Below are 13675 nucleotides of genomic sequence, written 5' to 3' on the forward strand. Positions count from 1 at the left end.
GAGGGGACACTGAGCCTATCTGAAGGTCCCACTGGGGACATCTAAGAGTACGATGTTAATTTACTTGGCAGTTTAGCCTAAAGACTGTGATTTCAGGGACTATAAACCTTGTGTAACCCTGCAGCCAGAGTGTCTACTGTTACTTTTTCTTTTTTTGGCTTTTGACGGCTGCACCTGTGACATATAGAGAGGTTCCCAGGCTAGGGGCTGAATTGGAGCTGTAGCTGTCGGCCTACACCACAGCCACAGCAATGCCAGATCTGAGCCACGTCTGCAACCTACATCACAGCTCATGGCAACGCTGGATCCTTAACCCACCGAATAAGGCCAGGGATCGAACCCGAAACGTCATGGATAGTAGTTGGGTTCATTTCTGCTGAGCCACAACAGGAATTCCCATATATGGTACCGTAATGGAGGAAAATATTGTTAGTCTTTCTGCAGCCAGTGATCCCCTGTGCGGAGGCCCCAGGTTGCCAAGTAAGAGATGCACATCACAGCGACAGTGACACACGAGGACCACTGGCCAGTGGCTGTGCAAAGTTGTAGGTAGACCTGAATCTCTAAAGATTCTCCTGTTTGCAGCCCTATCTCATTCAGCTGACAATTAATGGAAGTTATTAGTAATGAAGAACGTTTTTACATGCAAACAGGATAAGTTGAGGAAGTACTTGTTTTCCATAATTGCTTTATAAATTACTTTCAAAATATCTAAGAAGTTTGATTACATCTTTAAAAAAGCTACAGATGTGCTGATGTGGTGGTGGTGGTGGTGGTGAATTCCTAAATGGTTGCACTAATTAAAGACAAAATGGGGATAATCCCCAGGTTTTACTCCCTTTTTGAGGAAATCCCAAACTACTCATTACAACGTCTTTGAGCTTTAAAAGAGATACACCACTGGAATTTAATAGAGAACGTATGTGGTTTCAGAGAGGTTCTATTTCTTTCTTTCTTTTTTTTTTTTGGTCTTTTTGCCATTTCTTGGGCCGCTCCTGCAGCACATGGAGGTTCCCAGGCTAGGGGTCGAATCGGAGCCACAGCAACACCAGATCTGAGCCTCGTCTGCAACCTACACCACAGCTCATGGCAACGCCGGATCCTTAACCCACTGAGCAAGGCCAGGGATTAAACCCGAAACCTCATGGTTCCTAGTCGGATTCATTAACCACTGAGCCACGACGGGAACTCCTGAGAGAGGTTCTATTTCTTTACTAAGTTATTCTTATGGCATTAACCAGATAATACTGTACTTTACTTTGTGCATAACCCACTGAGCAAGGCCAGGGATTGAACCAGGATCCTCATGGCTCCTAGTTTGGTTCGTTAGCCACTGAGTCACGACGGGAACTCCTGTGCATGCATCATTTCAATGAAGAAAATACTTCATTGATGGAGTTCCCGTCGTGACTCAGTGGTTAATGAATCCGACTAGGAACCATGAGGTTGTGGGTTTGATCCCTGGCCTTACTCAGTGGGTTAAGGATCTGGCATTGCCATGAGCTGTGGTGTAGGTTACAGACGCAGTTTGGATCCCGCATTACTGTGGCTCTGGTGTAGGCCAGTGGCTACAGCTCCGATTAGACCCCTAGCCTGGGAACCTCCATATGCTGTGGGAACAGCACTAGAAAAGACAAAAAAAAAAAAAAAAAAAAAGAAAGAAAGAAAGAAAATACTTCATTGAAAGTCAATAGAGATAATGAAAATATTAACTAGAAAGTTTTTGTTAATCAAAGAACTATTTAAAGAAAAAGCATCATGCCACATGAATTGGGACTTAATGTCGCTAACTGGGAGAATCCAGTTGAACTGTATGTACAGATATTTAAAAATGTGATGAGCCCTCCTGCAGAAATACTTCCCAGCATTGAACTTCATATTATCGATCTGTCCCATCTCCTGTTTAGTGGAATTAATAATAACCTTACCTACAAATGGCATGATTCCTTTTTGGGGACCCCGATGTTTGCCTTAGTCAGATTTCAGAGCACCTCCCTGGGGATGACAGTGCAGAGTGGACCTCAGTGTCTCTCTCACTCGCCTGCAATGCATCTGCATATCACGCTTCATAATTTACTTAGAAGTTACATATATTCTTTTGAATGTATAAGTGACATATCACAACATTTACTAAAGCTTTAGTAATATACTTTCAACAGGTGACTTTCTGGAAATAAACTCGGAGGTAGAGTTGTTTGTTTTTTTTCTCATGATCATAAGGGGACTATGGAACTTTATTTTTCACTTTTAACCACAATGTGCTAACATGTTTCCTTTTGTGTCATTTGGATGAGCATTTTGACAGGATGTTTATTTTAAATCTTCAAAATTTAAAACATTTGATCATGAAATTTGTGCAACTGGCTCTTTGCTAAAAATTGCATGACTCTTGAGCCCAGAACCAAATATTTTTAGTCAAATTTTAAAAATATACATATAGGAGTTTCCATCATGGCTGAGTGGTTAACGAACCTGACTAGTATCCATAAGGACCTGGGTTCCATCTATGGCCTCACTCGGTGGGTTAAGAATCTGGTGTTGCCTGAGCTGTGGTGTAGGTTGCTGATGAGGCTTGGATCGCATGTTGCCGTGGCTGTGGCTGGTAGCTACAGCTCTGATTTGACCCCTAGCTCGGGAATCTCCGGGTGCCACGGGTTCGGCCCTTTTAGGCAATAAATATAAAATATACACATAAAGGTTGCAGGACCTATGTGTGCACAAAAGAAAGTAAAACCTTCTCAGATTTATATTGTAAGATTACGTTAGTAAAGAAGCATACTCCCTCTGAACCGAGCTTAAATAATAATATATTCTGAAGATGCAGAGGAACTCAAGGGCAGAAGTGGACTTGGTCTGAGGAGAAGAGCTGCCAAAGACTCTCCTCTTTTAAAAATAAAAATAAAAACTAAAACCTCACCAATCTGGCTAAAGCAGTGCTTCCCAGTCAGCAACGAATCCGTCCCCCTTGCCTTATGGGACATGCAGTAATAACGAGACACTTTTGGTTGTCACAATTGGTGGGAGGAATGCCATCAGAATCCAGCGGGTAGACTTCAGGGATGTGGCTAAACATCCTGCAATACATCCGTTAGTCTCCTACAACAAAGACTGTTCCGAAGGGGAGATGTCCCGCATTAAGGTTGTCTGTGGCTTTACATGCTTGATCCTATATCCTCACCCTTTGCTCTGATACAGCCATAATCCAGAATTTGGTGTTGACCACTGTCTTATCTTTAAATATTTTATCACTGTTAATGTATCCCCAAGAGCATTATAAAAATGAGCTTATCACAATCTTTTGAATACAGATAATTAATGAGGCTTAAGGGTAAATCGAACACAAATGCAATAGTATCAGTGATTAGAGATTCCTGGAAAGGCTTATAAATGTTCCCTGACCGCAAAGTCTGCAGCAGGAATCTATTTTATCAATCAAGCACTTCTTTTTCTGAATATATTAATGTGTGTGAACAATGAAAAAGGTCATAACCTGTTCTTGGTAGCTTTGATAAAACCGGTACAGTTTATTCCACTTAATTAGCGACAGTCTGGAATCCACTGGCCTGAAGGTTAAAGGGAACATTGAAGGGTGAAAATCCCCAGTCATGATACATCTCTGTTTTCATATCATGCACTGAGTGATATTCGGAAAAATTTTTAGACAATCGATTACATGTTCCAGTTGTGGAAAACGTGACTCTTAAAGGTGCATTTCAATTTTAGTTTTAACATCTATTCAAATATTGTCAAAACGATGGTGTGGAACTTGTCACTGGTTGTCTTGAATACTTTGCTTTTAGTCTACAAATTTGGTCTCACAGGGTAGTTTCTACGACTTGTCTTGTCCCTCACACTTTTTTTTTTTATTACAATTAGAATATTTTGCATCTAGGGAAATGCCATGCTTTGACTACTGCCTCGTAGTTCAACAGTTATCTATAGGCATGTTGATTTAAGGAACCATTAGGCTTAAAAACAAAAATTATATTTAAAAATAACATGTGCCCATAATAAATGCCAGAGAGGGCGTAGAGTAAAGGGAACCCATCTACACTGTTGGTGGGAATGTAAATTGGTGCAGCAACTATGGAGAACAGTACGGACATTCCTTAAAGCACTAAAAATTATGATCCTGCAATTCTACTCCTGGGCATATATCTGAATAAAACTCTAATTTGAAAAGATGCTTCCACCCTGATATTCACAGCAGTATTATGTACAATAGACAAGATGTGGAGGCAACTAAATGTACATCAACAGATGAATAGATAAAGAAGATGTGGTACACATATAACGGAATATTACTCAGCCATGAAAAACACTGAACTAATGCCATGTGCAGAAACATGGATGGTCCTAGAGATGATCATACTAAGTGAAGTAAGTCAGACAGAGAAAGACAATTGTCATATGACATCATTTATATGTGGGCTATAATTTAAAAATGATACAAATGAACTTATTTACAAAACAGAAATGGACTCACAGACATAGAAAACAACCATGGTTACCAAAGCAGATGGGGGAAGATAAATTAGGAGTTTGGGATCTATATATACACACTACTTTTAAAATAGATATACAAAGGGATCTACTGTATAGCATAGGACACTATATCCATATTCAATATCCTGTAATTATCTACAATGGAAAAGAATCTGAAAACGAGCATATATATCGAATCACTTTGCTGTACACTTGCAACTACCACAACACTGTACATCAACTACACTTCAAAGAAAATGGTAAAAAATTTAAAAATTGCCATGAAAAAAATTGCTTACATTATACATCTTCAATTATGTGTGAAAAGGAAGAATCCAACACTAAACAGAGAAGCAACATGATCTAAAAAGAGCTCATCGGTTGTAATAAAAGATGATAAGGTCGGAGGGGTTTGTGGCTGCAGCACGTGGTTTTACATCCTCTCTCTTACTTCTCCTTCTTGGGGCCACACAGCTATTTACATATGTACCAAGACAGGGAGTTGGAGAAAGAGCGCTCCTGAAGGCTTTTCCTTCAGTGTCAGTGCTCACTGGAAGGAGGAAGCCTGAAAACTGAAAGAGTAATCTTGGAGTTCAAATTCAGTAACTTATTTACGACACAGAATGTAGGTCAAGGAATGGAAATGGTCATTGAAAAGTTGATGCATAAAGATCTATGTTGGGAGCTAATACCTCAATCAGAGGCTCCGACTGAGAAAAAGCCATCTTCCTAAAGAAAAATTTAAAAGAGACTCTTAAAAGCAGTTAGAAAAAAAAAAAAACCAAACAACAATTTATCATGTACAAGGGAACCTCCCTAAGGCTCTCGGCAGATTTTTCAGCAAAGACTTTGCAGGCCAGAAGGCAGTGGCGTGATATACTCAAAATGGTAAAAGGGAAAAACTTAGAACTATGACTACTCTACTTGGCAAGGGTACCATTCAAAATGGAAGGAGAGATAAATGTTTCCAAGGCAAGCACACGCTAAAGGAGCTTATCACCAGTACACTGGCCTTACAACAAATGTTAAAGGGACCTCTTTAAATGACAAAGAAAAGGCCATATCTAGAAAGAAGAAAACACACGAAAAAAAATCTCACGGGTAAAGGCAAATATAGTTAACTACTTAGAAAGTTAGTTTGAGGATTAAAAACACAAAAGTGGTAAAATCAACTATAATTACAATAATGAATGAAGGAAACAACAACGAAAAAAACGTAAACTATGACATGAAAAATCATGTGAAATGCAGAGCTTATAGAATACAATCAAGGTTAAGTGACCATATATACATACGACTATATACATATAACTATATACATGTATGCATGTATGTTGTTATATTTGAACATGGTAACCACAAACCAAAAATATAATAGATACACAAAAATAAAGAGAAAGGAATCCAAATACCACACTAAAGAAAGGCATCAAACCACAAGGGAAAAAAGCAAGAGAAGAAGGAAGGAACAGAAGAAAACTACAAAAACAACCTGAGGACAATTAACAATATGGCAACAAGCGTAGAGCTATCAAGAGTTATTTTTAAATGGGAATGGCCTAAATTCTTCAATCAAAAGACAGAGAGTTGCTGAATTGAAAAAAAAACAAGACCCGTATATATGCTGCTTATATGAGAGACTCACTTCAGATGTCAAGACACACATGGACTGAATCCATATAAATGGAAATGAAAAGAAAGCTGGGGTAGCTATACTTCTATCAGACAAAATAGAATTAAAAAAAAAAAGACTATAAAAAAAGACAAAGAAGAGTATTACATAATTATAAAGGGGTTAATCCAACAAGAGAGTATAATATTTGTAAATATGTAGACACCTTTCATAGAAGTGTCTAAATACATAACACACATATAAACAGACAGGAGAGAAATTGACAATAATAATAGGGGACTTTAACACCTCACTTACGGCGTTCTTATCATGACTCAGTGGTTAACGAACCCAAGGAGTATCCATGAGGACTTGGGTTCGATCCCTGACCTTGCTCAGTGGGTTAAGGATCCAGCATTGCTGTGACCCTACAGGTCACAGACTTGGCTTGGATCCCGAGTTGCTATGGCTGTGGTGTTCCTAGCCAGGGAACTTCCATATGCTATGGGTGCGACCCTAAAAAGCCAAAAAGCCAAAACAGACAAAAAAAACACCCCACTTACATCAATGGATAAACCATCTAGACGTAAAATGCTTAAGGAAACATCAACCTTAAATGACACATTAAATTAGACAGACAATAAATATATACAGAACATTCCATACTCAAACAGCAGGATACACATTCTTTTCAAAGACACACAGAAAAATCTCCAGGATAGATCATGTATTAGGTCAGAAAGCAAGACTCGATTAATTGAAGAGATTGAAATCATATCAAGCATCTTTTGTGACCACAATGTATAAAACTGGAAACTGATGATAAGAAGAAACACAAACACACGGAAACGAAACAATATGATATCAAACAACCACTGAGTCAACGAATATATCAAAGAGGAGATTAAAAATGCCTTGACACGAATGAAAATGGAAACACAACATCCCACAATCTGTGGAATGCAACAAAAGCAGTCCTAAGAGAGGAGTTCATGGGGATGCATGTGTACCTCGGGACATAAGAAAAATCTCAAATAAGCAATGTAAATGTACATTCTGAAAAATGAGGCAACTCACTTAGGCACAAGGAAGATCAACCACGGGCCAGAACCCAGAAAAAATATTCCGTTTGTAAGCGGAACATCTTCCTGATGAATGACAGTGCACTGCACCTGTCAAACACCTCGGTGTGTAACCAAATGAGGTGCCTAAATCATCTTTCATTTTGATAAACTTGGAAATTTGAAATGGAAAATGTGTCCAGACCATGGAAAGGAGAGGAAAAGCAAGAATAATAAGAGAGAAGACATCACGATCTTAGGGAGCAAGAGAGAACACTGATAATGAAAGGAAAATGGAGACATTTTTAAAAGAAGTAGCTTCTCTAATTAATATGAGAAAATGCTTCAGGCAATGATTACAGAAGAAGCTGGTGAAGGAATCTGATGTTCTACCTTATGAAAATTAAAATGTTTACATACCCATTGGTGCAGTACTAGCTCCTCGTCTACACAATAATATGAGGGGAGTGATATTTGATCTGACCACATTGCATTATTAAAAACATACGGATGAAACAGAACACACAGCCCAGAAATAAACCCACATATATATGGTCAATTAATTTATGATAAAGGTGCCAAGACTATACAAAGGAGAAAGGAAAATTTCTTCGATAGATGTTGAGAACTGACAGCCACCCATTAAAGAATGACACTGAACTATAGATGTATACACAAATACTAACTCAAGATGGATTAAAAGCTTTAACATAAGACCTAAAATCATAAAAGTTCTAAAAGAAAAAACACAGGCAATAAGCTCCTTGACATTTGTCTTGGCAATGATGTTTTGAGTCTGACACCAAAAGTAAAGATACCAAAAGCAAAAATAAACAAGGGGTACTACAACAAACTAAAAAGCTTCGGGGAGTTCCCATTGTGGCGCAGTGGTTAACGAATCCAACTAGGGACCATGAGGTTGTGGGTTCGATCCCTGGCCTTGCTCAGTGGGTTAAGGATCCGGCGTTGCCGTGAGCTGTGGTATAGGTCACAGACGTGGCTCAGATCCCACGTTGCTGTGGCTCTGGTGTGGGCTGGTGGCTACAGCTCCGATGAGACCCCTAGCCTGGGAACCTCCACATGCCAAGGGTGTGGCCCTAGAAAAGGCGAAAAGACAAAAAAACTAAAAACTAAAAAATAAAAAGCTTCGGCACAGTAAAGGAAATTATCAACAAAGTCAAAAAGCAATTTGCCAAATGGGAGAAAATATTTTGTAAATCATTTACCCAGTAAGGGGTTGATAGCCAAGATATATAAAAAACTCATTCAACTCAATAGCAACAATCTGATTAAACAATAAGCAGAGGATCTGAATAATCCTACTTCCAAAGAAGACATATACATGGCCGGTAGGTTTATGTAAAGATGCTCAATATCACTAATCACCAAGAATAAGCACATCAAAACCTCAATGAAATATCCCCTCACCTTTGTTAGCATGGCTGTTATAAAAAAGACAGAAATATGTGTTGGTAAGGATGTGGAGAAAGGGGAATCCTTGTGTCCTGTTGGTGGGAATGTAAATTGGTACAGTCATTGTCAGAAACAATATGGAGAGTCCTCAAAAAATTTAAAATATAACCACCATACGACCTGGACCTATTCTGATGATGTATCTGAAGGAAACAAAAACCCTAACTAGAAAAGATAACTGTGCCCTTATGTTCACTTCAGCATTATTTACAACAGCCAAGCCATGGTCAACACTTACATCCTAAGTGTCCACAGGTGGAGACAGAAATGGTAGAGAGAATGTGACATACATACACAAGGGAATATTACTCAGCCCAAAGAAGGGAACCCTGCTCTTGGTGCGACAATGTGGATGGACCTTGAGGACATTATGCAAAGTGAAATAAGTCTGACAGAGAAAGACGAATACTGTATAATCTCACTTATCTATGAGCCAAACCAAACACACACACAAAAACAAACCAACCCTAAAACAAATGCAAAAAAACCAAGCTCATAGATACAAAGAACAGACTGGTGATGGTCAGAGGTGGGGAAATGGAGGTGAGCAAAGTGGGTGAAGGGTGTGAAAAGGTACAAACTTCCAATTATAAAATAAATAGGTCATGGAGTGTAATATACAGCATAAAGACTCTGGTTAATAATGTTGCATTGCATATGTGAAAGTTGCTAAAAAGAGTAGGTCCTAAAAGCTCTCAACCCAAGGGAAAAACTGTAGCTCTGTCTGGCAATAAATGTTAACCAGACGTCTTGCGGTGATCATCTCCCAATACAGTTGACACGTGAACTCGGGGTTGACCTGTGCACATCCACTTATATGTGGATTTTCCCCCCATAAATCCTACAGTACGACATGATCTGAAGTTGGTTAAATCCGCAGATGCAGAACCATGGATACAAAAGACTGGCTTGCAGGGAGTTCCCTGGTGGCCTGGTGGGTTAAGGATCTGGCACTGTCACTACTATGGCTTGGCTCACTGCTGTGGCTCAGGTTCAATCCCTGGCCTGGGAACTTTTGCATGCTGTGGGCTCAGCCAAAAAAATACATTATAGAACATTTTAAAAAGATTAATATACCAAAAAAAAAATACTGACTGTAAGTTTATATATAGATTTTCAACTACGCTGGGGCCAGTGCCTCTCACTCCCACCTGTTCAAGGGTTAAGGGTATGGACAAATATCAAATCATTATGTTGTACAACTGAAGCTCATATAAAAATGTGTCAATTATACCTCAGCTAAAAAAAAAAAAAAAGAAAAAGGAAAAAAATATGGAATGAGAACTAGAACTTTATGTAATGGCATACAGTCTGAATAAATCAATGTGGATTGACTGCATAATTTATGTCAGTACCACACACTAACCGATTGCGCCACTGATGCTCCGACTGCATAACTTAGAACAGGTTGAAAGCAGACAGCTTTTGAAGATGGCAGGGTTTTTTGTTTGTTTGTTAGTTTGGTAACACAAGAAAGCTGTTTGGGGGTGGGTTTTTTGTTGTTGTCGTTTTTCGGAAAAGGCCCATGAAGCACTAACAGTGATCTGGGTGGTGGGTGGTGAGTGACGGCTGTCATGCCTGTTGCTATATTTGAAAGCTGTGGGCGTTCTGTTTCTCTTCCATCAAGGATGGTGGTGACCCAAGGATGTGTTTCACATGCTTCCCACACAGGCATGTGGGAGGGACACACTTTGTCTCATTCCCCTTGTGGTTACCGGTGGGGAGAATGGGAACCGTTTATTCAGAAAACCCCTGCAGTCCTGACTGGCATGGAAGAAAACAGTTAAGATTTCTCAACTTCTCACAGTTTTAGACTTTCAGATGTTACACTGCTTCCAGCATATGCACGAGTGTCTATTTGTGGGTGGTGAAAAGCAATGCCTCAAGGGGCTTCAAATCTAATCCGAGAGCGTTCAGAAAATACAACTCACCCTGAAAGCTCGGACGAATTCTCTATCTATTTTCCCAGGTTTCTCAATCGGCCTAAAATTTTAGGTAACTTTTTAAATCAAAGTCTGTTTAATTAGAGAAAGAATACAAGGGGTTTCTCACTAATATCTAGCAGGAATTACTTTTGCTTTTGAAATGAAATAGAAGCCTTATACTTAGTAGCCAAAAAAATTTAAATACCATTAAATATTTACAGGGAGGTTTGTACTCTGGGAAATCTTTTCTTCTACAACTGGAGTTTCTGAATAAAATGTTCATAAACTGTTCTGACAAAGATAAAATACCCTCGGACAAAAACATCACCGGCTTCTAAAACTCTGAGTTCATCACTGGTTGATGGTGGTTGATGGTTGGCTAACCTACACATATACTTGAATGGCCATTCCTTTTCAACTTTCAATGCTCTTATTAGAAAAATGTTATCAGAGTGTGAAATAGCCTTTGGGTGAAAACCTCACAAGAAAAACCTTAGCTCACCTAACCTACTGAATCTTCAAGTTGACAGCTTTGATACTATAATTTAAACTTTTAAAAAAGAATCCAGAATATAGAAATTTTTTTTTTCCCTTTTCTAGGGTCGCACCCACAGCATATGGAGGTTCCCAGGCTAGGGGTCTAATCGGAGCTGTAGCTGCCGGCCTATACCACAGCCACAGCCACAGCCACATGGGATCCTTAACCCACTAAGCGAGGCCAGGGATCGAACTCGAAACCTCATGGTTCCTAGTCGGATTTGTTAACCACTGAACCACAAAGGGAACTCTTGGAGGAGTTTTTGTTGCTCTTTTTGCAGAGACAAGCAAGGGGCATGTGACACTTCCAACCATTAACCATGAAACAGGTGCAGCTCAGTGGACATCTCTTGAACTTGTTTCTCCAACTTTTTTTCCTTTTTAAACAAATGGAATAAAAATAACAAGGGAGCCAGCAGGCGAGTTATAAAATTGTACGATCCTATAAAAATACTGAGGCAGAGCATGATACATGAGCCTCAACTATGAATTACTATTAGGAGCTTCCAAGCCTAACAGGCTCAGAAAGATGTACTTTTGTTTGTTTGCTTGTTTGTTTTCGCCTCTCCCTTAACTGCCTGAAAGAGTTTGGACAGAGAGCCTGTACCAAGAAGGAAGGTATTACCATAGAAGACTTCTTATATCAGCAAGACTTATCTGCATGGCAAGGCAAACATTTGGTTACCAAACATTTGCTCCTCCCATCTTCCTGTGGATTTTCTTCCTTTCTTTTGAAGTCCCAGGTCCTGAGCCTCGCCAGACCCCTTTCATTCTTAGCTCAACTGCCTGACCGTTGGGCAGTCTCCTATCTCTAGGGTTCCCATAGCTACAAAGTTTCTTATTTTTTCCCATTAATCTACCTTAGGTCAATGTATTTCTTAGACTAGCAAAAAAATCTAGAGGGGAGAAGGAAAAAGAGTCCCATCCCTAGAGTTCTGGTGCCCAGTGTGGGGCTCTTCACTGGCAGGTCACTGCCCGCCCTGGGGCTGCTGTGGTGGAGTGCTCCTGGGACCTCTGACCCATGATGGCGAGTCATGTCAGATCAGCCTCCTGGATCTCTGCCTGCTGGGTCTGGTGAAGCGTGAGTGGTGTGAGTCCTTTTCTTTTGCTAAATCTCCATGAGCAGGAGAAAATACTTTTGCGAACTTGTTCCTTTGGTCTCCTGACTTGGGTCAAGATTTGTTGAGGACTCTTGTTTTCTGCTTTGAGCTTTGGTCCCAGAGATGATGGCTGGGTTCCTTTGTCTCTATCTTTTGTGTAATTTGTTATAAGGAGGAAAATCAGGTAGAATGCAAGGTCCTATGAGCCTGTTGTTCAAGCTGGTCTCACAGACTCATGAGCTCATGATTCTCCCAAGACTGACGTCTGCTTAGACCAACTCTGCTCTGAGTCCCCGATGTAAAAATTGGGTAAGGCTTTCCGTTTGTCTTGCTGTATGCCCAGAAAGCATGGCGTCATGTCCAGCGAGGGTATCGTCTCTGCTCTCCATCATCCAGAAGGTGTACACACTGGTGTACATACATCTGGTGCCAGGTGAAGAGACTGGGATTCTGAGACATGAAGTCATAAGCGGCATTCCCTTTGTTGCCCTGTGCCTGCTCTCTGGCAAGTCTGTCATAAGTGATCCCAGGCCACAGGGGTCTTTGTCCTCTCAACCTTCATTGCTTTTTGAGTGCTGGAAAAGTCCCATTCCAGCAGCGCCTGCCTGGTGTCACAGATTAGCGGGCCTACAACCGGATGTGATAGGGATGGCGTAGGCACAGGTCAGTGCAGAAGTCCCAATGAGGGACCATAGATAGAGAGGGAAACCCAGGGGACGTTGGGAGACCACTGCGAGTTAATCATTGCTCAAGAAAGCCATCAGAACAAGGCAGGCTTGCTGGGCTAGTGGAGGTGCGAGAATTGCCTCGGGTCCTTGGGTGGGGGAGGGGATGAGGCCTGCTTTCAGACTCAGACAGGGCAGGAGTTTGAGGATCGCCCTTCTGCTGATTTGAACACACACCTTTCTGAATACTAAGGAGGAGCTACTGGCAAGAAAGAGGAAGAAGCGGTCTTTTCTGACCCCCACTCCCCTTGGATGACAAAACTGTAGCCCAATGGATCCGGGGGGCAGAGCCTCTGGGCCTGCCCACTTGCATCTCTCATAAGCGTCCTATCTTTTTTTTTTTTTTTTTTTTTTTCTTTTGGTCTTTTTGCCATTTCTTGGGCCGCTCTGGAGGCATATGGAGGTTCCCAGGCTGGGGGTGGAATTGGAGCTGTAGCTGCCGCCCTATGCCAGAGCCACAGCAACGTGGGATCCAAGCCGCGTCTGCAACCTACACCACAGCTCATGGCAACACCGGATCCTTAACCCACTGAGCAAGGCCAGGGATCGAACCCACAACCTCATGGTTCCTCGTCGGATTCGTTAACCACTGCGCCACAACGGGAACTCCCTAAGATTTTTTTTTTTGGAGGCGCCCTATCTTAATAAACCTAATTCTTGCCTATCACTTTGGGGTTTTCTTTGTTTTTTGCTTTTTTTTAGGCCCGCATTTGCTGCCTATGAAGATTCCCAGGCTAGGGGTCAAATTGGAGCTATA

At 40.8% G+C, this 13675-nt stretch overlaps 1 protein-coding gene across 9 annotated transcripts in view; it reads right to left on the bottom strand.

Moving 5' to 3' along the window:
• PLD5 (phospholipase D family member 5) overlaps window positions 1-13675 on the bottom strand; it is a 302902-nt gene that overhangs the window by 75546 nt on the left and 213681 nt on the right. The window lies entirely within an intron of this gene.

Source organism: Sus scrofa, chromosome 10 (assembly GCF_054392235.1).
Source record: "Sus scrofa isolate SSC_HxYL_T2T_F1_AM1 chromosome 10, Sscrofa_HxYL_maternal_Yorkshire_Landrace_v2.0, whole genome shotgun sequence".
Taxonomy (NCBI): domain Eukaryota; kingdom Metazoa; phylum Chordata; class Mammalia; order Artiodactyla; family Suidae; genus Sus; species Sus scrofa.